The 14717-nt window shown below is 42.4% G+C and overlaps 1 long non-coding RNA gene across 6 annotated transcripts in view; it reads right to left on the bottom strand.

The window, feature by feature from the left end:
* LOC126082856 (uncharacterized) overlaps nucleotides 1–14717 on the bottom strand; it is a 93678-nt gene that overhangs the window by 7094 nt on the left and 71867 nt on the right. For 2 of the 6 annotated variants that reach the window (XR_007518669.1, XR_007518668.1), the window contains 5 exons: nucleotides 12165–12316; nucleotides 11630–11780; nucleotides 10088–10257; nucleotides 6449–6657; nucleotides 259–530 (listed from right to left, as the gene is read on the bottom strand). This is a non-coding gene — a long non-coding RNA (uncharacterized LOC126082856). Of the gene's footprint in view, nucleotides 1–258; nucleotides 531–6448; nucleotides 6658–10087; nucleotides 10258–11575; nucleotides 11781–12164; nucleotides 12317–13161; nucleotides 13261–14717 lie in introns of those variants that run through there. The other 4 variants (XR_007518672.1, XR_007518667.1, XR_007518671.1 and 1 more) reach the window with 4 other exon arrangements.

The raw sequence follows: 14717 nt of genomic DNA, 5'->3' as shown, positions 1-14717 counted from the left end.
CTTCAGCTCGTCCCCTTCCCCAGCTCACTCAAGCTCCGACCCTCTGACCACACCACTTCATCAGATGCGCCAAAAGTTCCTTCCTGCCCATGTGGCCTCAGGTGAGGCCCCACACCCTGGGAGCTTCCTCTTCTGACTCCCTCTTATCTCTACATAGCAGACCACACCTGTACAGCTGTGCTCTCCCCAGATCCCTCCTACCAGCCAGCCACACACCCCTCTCCCCTCACCACCAACCTCCACCCTGCTTTAGCTTCTGATACCTATCCCCCATTAAAAGGTCAAACCCCTGAAAAGACCTCTGTCTCTCTCTTTCTAAAGTAGGGGACCCAGCATCTCCTGTTTTTTATCCCAAATGCTGTTTGTTTCTTCCACAGGACTTACCTCAATGTCTAAACCTTTATTTACTTATTTTCTATCTCACCATGAGGTTGTAGCCTCCATGAGGCCAAGGCCATTGTCCTAGCACAGTTTCTGGTGCATGTTGTTGTTGTTAGGTGCTGTCAGGTCGGTTCCGACTCATAGCAACCCTGTGTACAACAGAAGGAAACACTTCTAACATTCTGGTTGTACTTCTTCCAAGACTGATTTGTTCGTTCTTTTGGCAGTCCATAGTAAACCAAAAAGCCAAACCCACTGCCATGGTGTTGATTCCAACTCATGGCAACCGCATGTGTTACAGAGTAGAACTGCGCTCCATAGGGTTTTCTTGGCTGTCATCTTAATGGAAGCCAGTTGCCACGCCAGACCTGGTACATAGTAAGCGTTTAAAATATATTTGTTGAACGAATAACTGAGTGAATGAATATTTATTCTCTGAATGTCAGAACAAAGTTCAAAGAGGATGGCTTTTATTCATTGAGAAAATTAAGATTCAAAAAAACTAGTTGCCATCGAGTTGATTCCGACTCGCGGAGTTCATTTCAGAGTAGAACCGCACATAGGGTTTTCGAGGGCTGTGACCTTAGGAAGTAGATCACATCTTCTGATGCACCTTTGGGTGGCCTCAAACCACCAACCTTTCAGTTACTAGCTGAGTGCTTAACCATTTGCACCACCCAAAGACTCCAAACATCATAATAAAGCTTAATAAACAAAAACATGTTTCAAAAATTGGCTTTTTAAGGGTGCATTTAGACACAATGCTATGAGGAAAAATATTACTCCTGAAGCTCATTCCTTATTGTCAAATCTACGCTTCCCATCTGGATCTGATTTAGTGGGACCTCTGCCACTGCTGTTTTCTCTTTTCCTTTTTTTTTTCTCACTGAAATATTCCTACATGTTTCCATTATGTCATGTATTTTGTAATTTTAGCTTCAATATCTGGTTTCTTAAAAAATCTTTGGGCTAACAAATCTGTTTTGCCTTAGATAAGCCCCAGGTTGGTAACACAATGATATTTCGGATGCACCTAGGGACCCCCGTTTTTCTGTCCTACTCTTTATACAAAGAAAACTATCTACAAGTTTCCAGGACGCCAAGACTCCTTTTTTCCAAAATATTATGCAAATAGTAAAGATGCCTTTTCCCCCCAAGGTCCTATAAATGTTTGCAGACATTGAAGATTCCCACAACGTTCTTTGTAGCAAGCAAGAGCTAGGAATTGTAGAGAGGAACAAGGGTGTGGAGATCCTCAGCGCCAGGAACCAATCGCACTTAGGAAAAAGCTCAGAGGATGGTGCCTCCAAGCAAAGCAACTGTTCCCAGGGTGCACGAGGCTATGTTGGTCCCCCAAGCCCAGAGGACGGTGTTCAGTGGGACCCCTGTGTGTGACTATCTCTCTATCCAAAAATCAATCCCGTTGCCAGCGAGTCAATTTTGACTCATAGCTACCCTATAGGACAGAGTAGAACTGCCTCATAGGGTTTCCAAGGAGCAGCTGGTGGATCCAAACTGCTGACCTTTTGGCGAGGCGCCGAGCTCTTAACCAGTCTCCATCTCTGTATAGATGTGTGCTTTTCACCAACGTGGCCTTTGCACAACTGTTTAAGGGTTTGCTTTAGAATAGGTGTCGACAAACTTTTTCTTTAAAGGACCGGAGAGTAAATATTTTAGGCTTTGCAGGCCACGTATCGGTCTCTGTTGCATCTCCTTCTTTGTTTTGTTTGTTTGTTGTTGTTTTTAGTTGGTGTCAAGTTGGCTCCGACCCACGATGACTCTGACTCAGGTCGACCTCATATATAACATAATGAAATGCTGCCCGTCCTGTACCATCTTCTAATTGTTGGTATGTTTGAGTCCATTGTTGTGGTTATTGTGTCAATCCATCTCATCCAGGATTCCCCTCATTTTTGCTGACCTTCTACTTTAAGAAACAAGATGTCCTTTTTGTTTTTTTACAAATCTTGAAAAACTCAGGGAACCCCTGAGTGGTACAGTTAATGCACTCAGCTACTAACCAAGAGGTTGAAGGTTGGAGTCCACCCAGAGGCACCTCAGAAGAAAGGCCTGGCAATCTACTTTTGAAAAATTAGTCACTGAAAACCCTAGAGCACAGTTCTACTCTGACACACTTGGGGTCACCATGAGTCAGACTCAACTCAACTCAACTCAATGCCCACCATAGAAACTTTTTCTTCCAAGTGGGACTTGGATCTCTTAGCATGGCAATGGCCCTTTGCTTGCACCTTCATTCTGGCAGTTAGACTTGGAAGAGGTATCTGAGGGGGTGTGACACAGGCATCTGGTACATGCCCCTTGAAGATGGGGGAGCCCACCAGTCACAGTCCCTTTCTACTGGATCATCTTCCAAGCTGCCCTCAGCTGGGGTTGGTTATTATACCCAGCAGTGTTGGCACCTCCCGGCCACCAGGATGCCCCCACCCCTCCACCCCAGCATTCTTGAGGGCTCACTGTCTCAGGGACCTGGCTTTGTTTTGTTTGATAGTCTATTGTTTATCTTGTGAACATAACTCTGCTTTAGCTAGAATTTCAATTTGATAGACACTTCAGTTGTTCATCACTCAGGATAGAGTCTTATAAGATAGAGCACTGAGTCTGGCCAACTCTGAAACTCTCCCCTCAGACTCCATCTTCACTGAGGCCTTCAGTACTCTTGCTCACTCCCAGAGTCATATATATCATTCTACACCTATGTTTTTAAGGCATTTCATACTTGATACTTTATTTCAAGGAGCCTTGGTGGCACAAACTTTTAAGTGCCCGGCTGCTCACCAAAATGTTGTTGGTTCAAACTTACCAAGGAACTCCATGGAGGAGAGGCCTCATGACCTGCTTTTGTAAAGATTACAGTCAAGAGAACCCTACGGTACAATTCCACTATGTCACCTGGGGTTGCTATGAGTCCTAACAACAACACAGTTTTCAAATACATCATCACATTTAATCTTCATAAAAATCCTGTGAGCCAAGTGGTATACCCCCATTTTACAGATGAATAAACTCAGGCTGAAAGGAATTGGAGAACTTGTCTAAGGGTCCCAGTATATCCTAACCAAGCTCAAACAGTTCCCATACATGCCACCTCAGGGGTAATAAGCATCAGCTCCAGACTCCTAGCCGTTCATATCCAGATGAATTTTATTCTGGCACATTTATGTAAATGCCTAAAGCCAAAAATCTCAGGGAAGGGGCAGGGCATAAGGAGAACAAGAAATATCTGAAGGCATCTCTCCCAGGAACTCTCTTGCCAGTTTCTATGAGGCTCAGATCTTTGGTGGTATGAAGAAAAATTTTTCCTTATGCTAATGCTGTTAACTTCTGCCTCTGCAGGGTCACCTTTGCTTCACCCCAATCTCCTATGGGGATTTGCAATGCTAAAATTTCACTCTGAAATTCCCTAGATCAAACACCCTCGGGGAGGAGGGGAAATATATACATATATATGTAAATATATATATGTGTTCATGTGTGTATACATATATAAAAACACATATATATATTTAATAGTTTATGGGAAAATCACATAAAGTTATCTGCAAAGTACATGTAATTTTCACAGGGTATTGATTACACATATCAAGGGTGAAAGTAAAAAAGATGTGGCTGTAAGAATAAAAATAAACCCCAAGTTTAAAGAAAAAGGAGATAAGGACTGAAACTGCTTAAAGACTCATTCAGACAGGATACAGGTCAATCTCCAGAGCCACTGACAAGAAGTGAGACAGGTCAGGGGTTGGGAGGACTGACGAGAACTGCAGGGCTGCCATAGTCTCCAGCCGAGAACTTTCCTCTAAGCAAATCATAAAGCAGGTGGGCAACCTCTGACAGGTTTGTCCTAAATCAAAATTATCAAGTAGATAAATTTTGCCTTTGGGGAGATTTTCTCTTATCATTTCTGATGCTGTTTCATTCATTTATTCATTCAAGAAATATTTATTAAGCTCCTGCTATGAGCCAGGCTGTCTGTCAAGTGCTAGGGAGCTACAAAGATAAAACAGACAGACAGCTGATCTTGTAGGAGAGATTGAGCCTCCCAGTGGGTAATAGAGGCGACAACTCTCATTTGTTAAGTGCTCCCCATGTACCATTAATTATCTTATTAATATGCATAAATATCCCACAAGTTGTGGTACTCATTTACACCTCTATAGAAATGATGGCACTGGGTTTATAGAAATGAGGGGAAACCCTGGTGGTGTAGTGGTTAAGAGCTACGGCTGCTAACCAAAAGGTCAGCAGTTCAAATTCATCAGGTGCTCCACGGAAACCCTATGGGGCAGTACTGCTCTGTCCTACAGGGTTGCTGTGAGTCAGAATCAACTTGACAGCAATAGGGAAGGAGGATGGGGATGCAAATGAGGACTTTCAGAAGTTTGCTTAGCATCATGCCCAGTTCCCTCTGCCTCCAGGGCCGGCCTCTACCTGCAGTTCTCTACCCCAGCACTGTCATCGAGAAATACAATGAGAGGCATATTATGTAATCTTACATTTTCTAAGAGCTACATTTGAAAAGTAAAAAGAAATAGATGAATACATATAATATTTGTTTTCTTTAACCCAATATATCCAAAAACCCTTTTCCTCCAACAAGTAATAAATATAAAAAATTATACATGAGACATTTTATTTTCATCTTCAAAGTCCAGTGGAATACAACGAAATACTACTCAGCTGTAAAGAGAAATGAAGTTCTGGTACGTGCTACCACATGGATGACCCTTGAAAACATTATGCTGAGTGAACTAAGCCAGCCACAGAGGGACAATGTTGTCTGATCCTGCTCGCAGAAAATATCTAGAAGAGGCAAATGCGCAGAGAACAAAGTTCATTCGTGGTTCCCAGGGATGGAAGGGAGAGGGAAAGGGGGCCGTGAGCTTCCGTAAGTGGTGGCGGAACAATCTGGAAAGGATAATGGTGGTGGTTGCACAACATGATGAGCTCGTTAACGTCCCTGAGTTATACATGGGAAATATGTTGAAATGGCAAATATTTTGTTTTCTATATATATTTACCACCATTTAAAAAAGGACTTTCAGACTGACCACACTTCGGGTGCCCTGGAGTCACGTGAGGCTAACCTCTGACTAGACAGCATGGCTCTACCTCCTTCCCTGGGGTGCGTGTGAGTAACCGTTGCTCTTCCGTCACTGTCGAGTCGATTCTGAGTCACGGTGACCCCGTGTGTTACACAGAAGAACTGCTCCACAGGGTTTTCTGGGCTGTAATCTTTTTGGAAGCAGATCACTAGGGCTTTCTTCTGAGAAGCCCCTGGCTGAGTTCGAACCGCCAGCCTTTAAGTTCGCAGCCAATTGCAAACTGCTTTCGCCACCCAGGCTCCTTATTGGTGATAACAACAAAGAGCAAGGTAAGGATCGGCCATTCTGAGGGTCTAGAGAGAAGCTTGGTTACTCCAGCAGGGGTCAGGAAGAGAACTCTTCCTAGGGAAAGAGACATTTGAGCCAGACCTTGAAGATGAGGAGGGAGCTGATGAGTGCAGGGGAGAGAGGTCATCCCAAGCCAGGTGAGCAGAGGGAGAGAGGCAGAGAGGCTGTAAAGGGCAGGCTGTGAGCAGGGAAGGGGACCGCCAGCTCACTTTGCCTGAGTCACAGGATTCATGAGGGGGTCTCCCTGGGGAGCAGCCTTTTTACCCCCTTTTGACATTGACCCCTACCAGAAAATACATTTTACACATATTTATACACACATATGTATAAAGACCCACACTCATGGTTGTTAAATATGTACATATATAAGCACACGCACACAAATCTGTATAACTGAAACAAAAGTTTTACAAAACTAACCCTTACTACATGTGACACGCTCAGATAGCTTCTATTTTATTAAGTCCCCTTCAATCATAATTTTTTCAATGCTGGGCATGATTCATTGAATTTATTTCACAGTCCACTCTGGACTGTGACTGACAGATATTCTAGCAAGGAAGACACAAGCTGTCTATGTTTCCAGATCCCACTTCCCTCTCTTCTGATAACACCATTCCCACCTCCTCGCTGCGGATATGTCAATGGAGGTGACCCACCTCTGGTTCCAGGAGGAAGCATGTGGCCCCAGCATAGTCCACCAGAGCACTGCATCTGGTGACCACCATGATTGCTTCTAGAATGAGTATGTAACCAATTACTGCCAATCAGAGCTAATTCCACAATTTTTGTTGCAGTGATCAGGACACGAAGAACCTTCTGTACTATTCTTGGGAGATGACAGGAGACCCCGTGAGCAGAGGGCTTGCTGAGAGGGAAACCATAAGAGAGAAAAGCAGGTTCAAAATCAAAGAAGACCAAGTGTGGAGAGTGCTGTTTGAACCTGGATCAAGCCATGCCTGAAACCCCACCCCAGGTATATACCATGGGACTTTTTAATTACATTAATTGATAGATTTTCCTTTTTTTCTTATGCCCAGTTGGGTTGGGTTTTCATCACCTGAAGTCAAAAGAATCTGATTGATAAAATCCCTGTATGTATCATCGCAGACCATAAGCACCTTTTGATTGCCCACTTTGGCAAAGCTCCAGGCATTTTTTTCTTCCTAGTAATTCCCTGTTCTTCACAATGTCCCTTCTCTCTTCTCTCCAATTCAGAATTCCTTTCTCTAGGTATTCTTTTCACTATGGTGTGACTGTTTCATAACAGTGTTCACTGAGCTACTTCTAGGGATAGTTACATTTTCAAACTGACTAACCCAAGCAGTTACTGATCTAATGATGGAATTTCTGCAGTGTGGTAGGCCAGTGGGGGGATACTTGGAAATATTGATTCACCTGGTGCCCCGAACAAATCATAAGCTCGATTCTATACACAGAAGCTGGTTTAAAGTCACATTTTCTTTTTCGTTTTTTTTTTTTAATCAAGTAATGGGTTCTTTCCTGAAACTGCAGGCTTCCCTCTGGATTTGTGACTCTCCAAAACTCTCTACCTTAATTTGAAACAAGGCACCCAAAGAGGCATCCTGCAAATACTTGGTTACTTAAGGGAAAATATGAAGGCTTCAAAAATAAATGCACTGCCAACCTTTCAGTGCTGCAAAACGTTTATGCCGAGAACTGTCAAATGTCAAAAATAATTACCAGGCAGAATGTTACTCACACATCTAGCGGGCATGATCAACACTAATCCTTCCTGCCTTCATCTGTCTGGACAAAGTTGGGTAGGAAAGCTGCCGAGCCTGGCGCCTTAGGGCCTCCTAGATTTGAAGAGGGAGAGTCTGCGACCTAATTCTAGAACATTCTCTGTAGCTGTCAGGGGTAATTTTATATATCCACTGATCAGATGCTGCTTTTGTTTGTGTTTGTTTTTATACACACACGTATAATTTGTCATAAATGCCCAAATTGATGATGTGATACTTACCAGGATGTTTTAACCTTTTTACTATAAGTAAAATATAACCCAGACAGAAAACTATACCAGACAAATGTAAATTTTAATGAATTATAACCACCAGCCAGGTCAAGAAGTAGGACTCTGCAGCCACCTAGAAGCCCCTGTTGTATGCCCCATCCCAACCACCATCTCTCTCCTCCAAAGACTAAGCACCATCTAGACTTTTTTTTAAGAATTTGAAAGGTCTCTATCATTTCTCATCTATAGGTTCCCCTTCCATCCTTTACTTTTCCTTACAAATTATCTATCAGAGAACACTGTTTCTAAAGTTTCTTTTTCCTTTATGTTATTCCTCATTATTTCCTCCCCCACCTTCACCATATTCCATAACTCCCCTCCTCCACTCTATACTCAGTAACTCTAGCTAACCATGTACCTCACTTCAGTATTTTTCTCCTTGCTCATAAACCATATGCAATTATGGGTGTTTATACATTTACACAAACTATAGTAATAATGAGAGTCCCTGGGTGGTACAAATGATTAAGGTGCTCAGCTACTAACAAAAAGGTTGGAGGTTCGAGTCCACACAGAGGTGCCTCAGAAGAAAGGACTGGCAGTCTACTTCCAAAAATCAGCCCTTGAAAACCCGATGGAGCAGTTCTACTCTGACATACTAGGAGTCGCCAGTAGTCAAAGTCGACTCGATGGCGACTGGTTTTTCTCGTAGTAATAATACCCACACTTACTGAGTACTTATTATATTCCAAGCATCATCCTAAGCCTTTGCATACAATAACTAGTTTAGTCCTCACGACAACCCTATGAAATAGATACTGGTTTTTTCTGCATTTAATGTATGAAAACCAGAGGCTACAATAGATTCCCAGAGTCACACAACTAGTAAGAGTTGGAACCAGAACCAAACCCAGGCACTCTGGCTCCCAAAGAGAATAGACACAAAATATGCCTACATCTATATTTTTGGTACAAAAGTTAGATTACACGAGACAGTCTTTATCCAACACTCTGCGGAAATCCTTCCAAGTCACCCAGCTCACATTCATTCTTTTTTAATTGCAGCGTAAACATATAGGATTCCGCTGTGTCATGTTTCTCACCACCAACTGACGTGCTGATGGGCCTTCATTGTGTTCCCAGTTTTGTACTCTATGAACAGTGCTACAAATAACAACTCCGAACACATGTGCAGAGGTAAATGGAACTTTTATGTCTAGCTGATGAATTCCCAGAAGTGGAATTGTCATGTTGAACCATTTGTGGGCTTTTAATAGTCATTACCAGATTGAACCACAAAAAGGGCTGCAACGCTTCACAATTCCACCAGCAAAGAGTGAGAAATCCCATCCCCACGTCTCTACCACCAATAAGAGTTAGGCCTCTTTTTATTTTGTGCCAGAGTGATAGACATGGAGCAATACGTCTATGCTTTTTTAATTTGAATTTCCCTTTGAACTTTTCTTTTTTTCTTTTTGTTCCTTGGGTTTGCTCTTTTTATCCTCTACTACTATTTCTATTGGGGGTGCTTGTACATTAACCCTTTGTCTGCAGAGGCTTGCTTGATTATTTAACTAAAAACCAGTTGCCCTCGAGTCGACTCCAACTCATGGTGACCCCACGTGTGTCACTGTAGTTCTGTCCTCCACAGGGCTTCCAATGGCTGATTTCTCAGAAGTAGCTCTCCAAGCCTTTCTTCCCAGGCACCTCTGGGTGGACTCAAACTGCCAACCTTTCTGTTAGCAGCCAAGCATGTTAACCGTTTTTATCACCCAGGGACTCTGATTACATAGCTAGCAGATTACATTCTTAATGGAATGATTGAGGGAAAAATTAATACATTTTATTCTCCAAGTACCATGAAGTGTATCAGGGGCCTTACACTTTTTCAAGACATTTATTCACTGACTGTGAAGAGACAAAACTTAATTTTCCTAAGAGGCGATCAACTGTTGGAGGTTCCTTGAGTCCACATTCCCCTCTAGGAAACCTTTTCAAGGCAGATAAACAGATGAGAATTTTCCATCTGAAATTTTATTGTGACAGCTTTTCTAATTTTTTTTCTCTGGAAAGAATCAGTCATTCAACTAGTATTTCTCCCAGAATTGTTTCCTACTCCATCAAGTCCACATTTCCCAGTAAACCTTTCAAGGTCCCTTTCTTCACTGGGTTTCCTGAAAAGCAGAGCCTGAGACATGGCCTGGAGGCAGGGAATGTATTTGGTAGGTGACCCCAAGAAGCAGGAGTGAGAGGACAGGAAGTGAGTCAGGGAGCTGAGTACCACTGGGTATCACTTCAGACAACTAGGCTGAATGCTTACCTCAGAGGAACTATGTAGAAAGTGCCTCAGAATTCCCCCTCTGAAGGATGAGGGCCTGAAGCATTTGTCCACCAACTCTCATCCGCCGTGGTTGAGGGTTGCCCCTGGGGTGTGAACTCCCCTATACTTCAAGGGCCCTCCTGAACGCAGGCTGAGTGGTCTTCCTGAACCTGGAGGAAGCAGAACAACAGACACAGTGGCAGGCACGTGAGGAGGGATGCTGTCACTAGACAGGTAACTGAATTCCACAGATGCCACAGAACAGTGATGCATAAGTGGCTCAAGGCACACAGGGCATCCGTTACTGTCCCTCTCAAACAAGCCCGAATCCGCCTTCCTGCAGCATCTCCCCCTCCTTCCCAAAGAGTCTCCAACTTTCCTACCTCCATCACCTTGCTAATGCTTTTTCCTCCCCTGTAATGCCTCCCACTTTTTAATCTGAGCCTAAAACAATTCTGCCATCTTTTAATGTCCAGCTTCAAAAACTACCTTGGAAGAAATTGGAACCCTTATGTATTGCTGGTGGGACTGTAAAATGGTACAGCTGCTGTGGAAAACAGTTTGGTGATTCCTTAAAAAGGTAAGCCTAGAACTACCGAACTACCATACGATCCAGTAATTCCACTCCTAGGTCTGTATTCAGTAGACCAGAAAGCAGGGGCTCAAACAGATACTTCTAAACAAATGCTCACTGGAGCACGATTCACAACAACCAAAAAGGTGGAAACAACCTAAATGTCCATCAACAGGTGAATGGATAAACACAGTGTGGTATATCCATACAATGGAATGCTATTCAGCATAAACAGAAATGAGATTCTAATACATGCTACAGCATAGTTGAACCTTGAAAAGAGTATCTGTATGCTGAGCAAAATAAGTCAGACAAAAAAGGGCAAATATTGTACGGCCCCATGAAATATCTAAAATATATCTGTGAAACACCTGCTCTTGTTGTTGTTGTTAGGTGCCATCAAGCCTATTCTGACTCGCAGTGACCCTATGTACAACAGAAGGAAACACTGCCCGGTCCTGCGCCATCCTCACAATCGTTGTTATGTTTGAGCCCATTGTTGCAGCCACTGTGTCAACCCATCTCATTGAGGGTCTTCCTTTTTTTTGGCTGACCCTCTGCTTTACCAAGCATCATGTCCTTCTCCAGGGACTGATCCCTCCTGATAACATATCTAGAATAAATGAAATGTCTAGAATAGGCAAATGCGTAGGGACAAAATGTTTAATGGTGGTTACCAGGTCTGGGGGGAGGAGGAAAGGGAGTCACTGCTGAAGGGGTACTGAGTTTCTGTTTGGGGTGATGGAAAACTTGTGGAAATGGATAGCGGTAATGGTAGCAAAACCTGGCAAATGTAATTAATGTCACGAAATGTAGGCTTAAAAATGGCAAAAATTTCATTGTATATATTTTACCAAAATAAAATTTTTTTAATTTAATTTAAAAAATTAATAAATTAAAAAAAAAGAAAACACCTTTGAGAGGCAGCATAGTGGGTAGAAAAGTTTGGACTTTGGGATCCAGCAGACCTTGGTATGAAGCCCTGGCTCTGTGCCTGCTGACCAGCTGCACCAGAGCTTGAAGAGTGAGCTACCCGGGGTCTTGAAGAGGCGAACGCCCTGCCCAGATCCAGAATGTTCCATCCAGATCCTCTCTGCTTCCGTGGAAACAAGGAAACATCTGCATGAAAGAAGGCAGCAGAGAGTCGAAGAAGAAAAATAGGCTTTGATATTAGGTAAAACTGGTCTTCTGCACAGTTTTTTTTTAATTGTGCTTTAAGTGAAAGTTGACAAATCACACCTTGCTATATACTCCTAATTGCTCTCCCCCTAATGAGACAGCTCTCTCCTTCCCTCCACTCTGTCTTTTCATCTCCTGCACAATTCTTTAGCTAGGTCCTCTGAACCCCAAAACCCCTTCAATCTGTCTTCCCCCCCAGTCCCTTTCCAGTCACCAGCATCCCTTCTGCACATAACTCGAATTTCTTCTAGAATACACTGGAAGATGAAAACTTTTTCCCTCCACAGAAAATCAAATGAGGGAGGGGGAAGGGAAAGAACTCACCATCACTCTTGAAAGAGAAACTGTCTAGATTTGACAAGCTGGAGACAATTCAGGTATGTGCCACAGGTCACATTGTGTAACTGTCATCTCCCACTTGCCTCTGAGGCTCAAACATCAACACTGACACTGCCTCACGGCTGGAGAGTGACTCCCTGCAAAATGACAACAAATAATTTTATCATAAACAAGTTAGCACAAACCTCCTCCCCTCCTCCTCTCATTTCAGGAGAAGCGAAGCTAATCCTTTAATTATGCAGCAAGTTCATCTGTCAAAGTGACTTTCTCACTGCTGACAAGTACTTTGCTATCACCCAAAAAAAATAATAACCCATTTCCGTTGAGTTGATTCCGACTCACTGCAACCCTGTAGGATCCAGAGTAGAACCACCCCATGGAGTTTCTAAGGAGTAGCTAGTGGATTCAAACTGCCAATCTTTTGGTTAGCAGCCTGAGCTCTTAACCACTGTGATACCAGGGCTCCAGAAGGCTGTTAATAAATACCTGCTCAAAGAATTTATTGTGTCTTTTCTTTAAAAATAAATAAATAAAACAGCAGAGAGTGGAAAACTGAATCCTTTAAGAAAACCCATTGCCATCCAGTCAGACTCATAGTGACCTTATAGGGCAGAGTAGAGCTGCCACATAGCATTTCCAAAGAACAGCTGGTGGATTCGAACTGTCAACCATTGGGCTAGTGGCAGAGCTATTAATCACTATGCCATCAGGGCTCCACCCTTTCAAGAAAGCAAGCACTATATAGGCTTAACAACCATCAGTGGCCCCCCACCACACCAGCTTCCTGCTGGAGGAGTTTGGAGCAACTCTTAGGACTGGATAGTTCTACCATCAGTTTGTTCTTGTTAGTACCACATTAACCAGGCTCCCTGAAGTCTCATGGAAACTCTAAGTATAGGGAAATAACTTTACTAAAACCACTTGCACATAGTCAAATAGATCCTAAAACTAAAATAAGCAAAGCGTTCCGGTGCTAGATTACCATGGGCATTGGTGGTTCAGTGGTAGAATTCTCGCCTTCCATGTGGGAGACCTAGGTTCAACTCCCAGCCGATGGACCTCATTCGAAACCACCAGCCATCTGTCAGTGGAGGATTGCTTGTTATGATTCTGAACAGTTTTCAGCAGAGCTTCCAGACTGAGGCAGACTGGGAAGAAAGGCCTGGCAATCTACTTCTGAAAATCAGCCAGTGAAAACCCAGTGGATCACAACAATTTGATACCCAGCTAATCATGGGGATGGTGCAGGACCAGGCAGAGTTTTGTTCCATTGTGCATGGGGTCACCATGAATAGTGGGCTGACTTAGAGCAGTTAACAACAGCAATCAGATAGTGAGAGACAAGTCAATGGGTGAAACCATCCAGAAAAAAAGATGAAGGTGGCATTTCCAATCAGCGAGTAAAAGATGGTATTGATATACATCTAATGCTTTTCCAGGCTTTAAAGTATACGTGTATAAATTCTAACACTTCACCAACTTTAAAGACTGAGACATCCTTTTTAAATCTATCCTCGGGAAATTTCTGTGCTGCAATTTCAGTCGATTCCAGACTTTTCTGTCCTCTGTATGGGCTGGTAATGCTGACGGCCATTTATTTAGGGTCAATTCTTTTGTCTGAGGGTCATTACTATGTCACTTTGTCTGCCTGAGAACTTTGTCATGTAATCATTATTGTGTGGGGACATTAAAACCAGAACCTTACACGGTACTTGGCCCAGTGCAGACAGTAAGATGAACCAGGTGAGTTGTGAGTACTGATTCCTCCCTGCCTGAGTAACATTTCCCCGGGTACCAATAACTGAGTGTTTGGGAAGCTCGAACTGAACTAATGACTTTTTCAACTCGGAGACGTTATACATTCAGGAAGTCTGTAAAAAAAATTTATTTTCTCTTTAGCAACTCAATCTCTCTTTTATCTAACTTAAAACCTTCTTCTATAATTTTAGCCAGCTTTATACAATTTTGTTCTTAGAATGCATTGATAATAATAGGTTGCCATGTTTTCTTTAGGGCCGTTTGTATACTGGTGGACCATTACTTAGTAACGTTTTAGCATGCTATATAGTCAATAAATATTTTTTAATTAAAAAAAAAGACTGTATTGGGAAAAGCTAGTCAGAAAAAACAAAAAACACTCAAGTCATATCTTACTTTATGAATCAAAACTAATTCCAATAGATGGAAAAAATTAAACCGTAAAAAGTATCAAAAAAAGCATGACTAAATATGCTCACAATTTTGTTGAGGATATCTAAGCATGAGGAAAAGAAGTTATAAAAGACATATTGATAAATTTAACTACAAAAAAGAAATGCAGAAAAAATTAATTTTATACACACAACAAACATATACATAGCCATGGAAACAAAGCCAAAAGCAGTTGATAAACTGAGATTAAAAAAAAAAAAAACCAAAACTGCAGCATACCATGACAGACAGAAAGTTAAAGTAAAGAAAGCTCTTTACAATAAGAAAAAGCTAGATAATGCAATAGGGAAAATGTGCAAAGAGCCTAAAGATATACTCCAGAGAAAA

Source organism: Elephas maximus, chromosome 9 (assembly GCF_024166365.1).
Source record: "Elephas maximus indicus isolate mEleMax1 chromosome 9, mEleMax1 primary haplotype, whole genome shotgun sequence".
Classification (NCBI taxonomy): domain Eukaryota; kingdom Metazoa; phylum Chordata; class Mammalia; order Proboscidea; family Elephantidae; genus Elephas; species Elephas maximus.
This window is presented reverse-complemented; position numbering and strand designations above follow the sequence as displayed.